The sequence below is a fragment of the Salmo salar genome, chromosome ssa11 (assembly GCF_905237065.1).
Source record: "Salmo salar chromosome ssa11, Ssal_v3.1, whole genome shotgun sequence".
Classification (NCBI taxonomy): Eukaryota; Metazoa; Chordata; class Actinopteri; order Salmoniformes; family Salmonidae; genus Salmo; species Salmo salar.
This window is the reverse complement of record NC_059452.1, coordinates 108,475,863-108,478,362: the sequence shown is the minus strand read 5'-3', so window position 1 is coordinate 108,478,362 and position 2,500 is coordinate 108,475,863. Positions and strand designations below refer to the sequence as shown.

Below are 2,500 nucleotides of genomic sequence, written 5' to 3'. Positions count from 1 at the left end.
TTCCCACAATAAGTTGGGTGAATTTTGGCCCATTCCTCCTGACAGAGCTGGTGTAACTGAGTCAGGTTTGTAGACCTCCTTGCTCGCATTCGCTTTTTCAGTTCGTCCCACAAATTTTCTATAGGATTGAGGTCAAGGCTTTGTGATGGCCACTCCATTACCTTGACTTTGTTGTCCTTAAGCCATTTGGCCACAACTTTGGAAGACCCATTTGTGACCAAGCTTTAACTTCCTGACTGATGTCTTGAGATGTTGCTTCAATATATCCACATAATTTTCCCTCCTCATGACGCCCATCTATTTTGTGAAGTGCACCAGTCCCTCCTGCAGCAAAGCACCCCCACAACATGGTGCTGCCACCCCTGTGCTTCACGGTTGGGATGGTGTTCTTCGGCTTGCAAGACTCCCCCCTTTTCCTCCAAACATAACGATGGTCATTATGGCCAAACAGTTCTATTTTTGTTTCATCAGACCAGAGGACATTTCTCCAAAAAGTACTATCGTTGTCCCCATGTCCAGTTGCAAACCGTAGTCTGGCTTTATTAAGTGTATGTAACTTCTGACTTCGACTGTAAGTGCATATAGCCATGTTTCGTCATTTAGAAGACGCTCTTATCCAGAGCGACAGTAGTGAAGCGCCAAATTATTTACCAACTGAACCATACAGGGACCCTCTCTCTCTCTCTCTCTCTCTCTCTCTCTCTCTCTCTCTCTCTCTCTCTTTCTCTCTCTGATGGATGGTGTGTGGGGACCATGATGCTATAGAGTAGATTATAACCTCTCCTAAATAAACTCAGCAAAAAAAGAAACTGCCATTTTTCAGGACCCTGTATTTCAAAGATAATTCGTAAAAATCCAATTAACTTCACAGATCTTCATTGTAAAGGGTTGAAACACTGTTTCCCATGCTTGTGCAACAGTATAGGTTCCGTCCCTTTCTTCGCCCCAACCTGGGCTCGAACCAGGGACCCTCTGCACACATCAACAACTGACACCCACGAAGCATCGTTACCCATCGCGCCACAAAAGCCGCAGCCCTTGCAACACAAGGGGAACAACTACTTAAGGTCGCAGAGCGAGTGACGTCACCGATTGAACCGCTATTAGCGCGCACCACCGCTAACTAACTATGTATGGGGACTGCAGATGTGGCCAGGGCAATAAATTCCAATGTCCGTACAGTGAGACGCCTAAGACAGCACTACAGGGAGACAGGATGAACAGCTGATCGTCCTCGCAGTGGCAGACCACGTGTAACAACACCTGCACAGGATCGGCACATCCGAACATCACACCTGCGGGACAGGTACAGGATGGCAACAACAACTGCCCGAGTTACACCAGGAATGCACAATCCCTCCATCAGTGCTCAGACTGTCCGCAATAGGCTGAGAGAGGCTGGACTGAGGGCTTGTAGGCCTGTTGAAGGCAGGTCCTCACCAGACATCACCGGCAACAACGTCGCCTGTGGGCACAAACCCACCGTCGCTGGACCAGACAGGACTGGCAAAAAGTGCTCTTCACTGATGAGTCAAGGTTTTGTATCATCAGGGGTGATGGTCTGATTCGCATTTATCGTCGAAGGAATGAGCGTTACACCGAGGCCTGTACTCTGGAGCGGGATCGATTTGGAGGTGGAGGGTCCGTCATGGTCTGGGGCGGTGTGTCACAGCATCATCAGACTGAGCTTGTTGTCATTGCAGGCAATCTCAACGCTGTGCGTTACAGGGAAGACATCCTCCTCCCTCATGTGGTACCCTTCCTGCAGGCTCATCCTGACATGACCCTCCAGCGTGACAATGCCACCAGCCATACTGCTCGTTCTGTGCATGATTTCCTGCAAGACAGGAATGTCAGTGTTCTGCCATGGCTAGCGAAGAGCCCGGATCTCAATCCTATTGAGCACGTCTGGGACCTGTTGGATCGGAGGGTGAGAGCTAGGGCCATTCCCCCCAGAAATGTCCGGGAACTTGCAGGTGCCTTGGTGGAAGAGTGGGGTAACATCTCACAGCAAGAACTGGCAAATCTGGTGCAGTCCATGAGGAGGAGATGCACTGCAGTACTTAATGCAGCTGGTGGCCACACCAGATACTGACTGTTACTTTTGATTTTGACCCCCCCCTTTGTTCAGGGACACATTATTCCATTTCTGTTAGTCACATGTCTGTGGAACTTGTTCAGTTTATGCCTCAGTTGTTGAATCTTGTTGTGTTCATACAAATATTTACACATGTTACGTTTGCTGAAAATAAACGCAGTTGACAGTGAGAGGACGTTTCATTTTTTGTTTACATACACAACCCAACACATCTTGTATCCTTGCAGGAGTTTCTCATTTATGTTTAACCCTTGAGTGACCATCTGACCATGTGACCTTGGCAGAAAGTCAGTTTAGTGAAATCCTGTTTAGTTCAGAACGCTGAGCTCTGTGACATCACACTGCAAACACTGGCGTTCGCTGCTGATAAGATCCAAGGCAAGTTGCTTTAGTAACTTCTAA

General features: G+C 48.2%; 1 protein-coding gene across 1 annotated transcript in view; it reads left to right on the top strand.

Annotated features, from left to right (window-relative positions):
- LOC106592356 (metabotropic glutamate receptor 5) overlaps positions 1-2,500 on the top strand; it is an 86,959-nt gene that overhangs the window by 5,844 nt on the left and 78,615 nt on the right. The gene's annotated exons all lie outside the window — the stretch shown is intronic.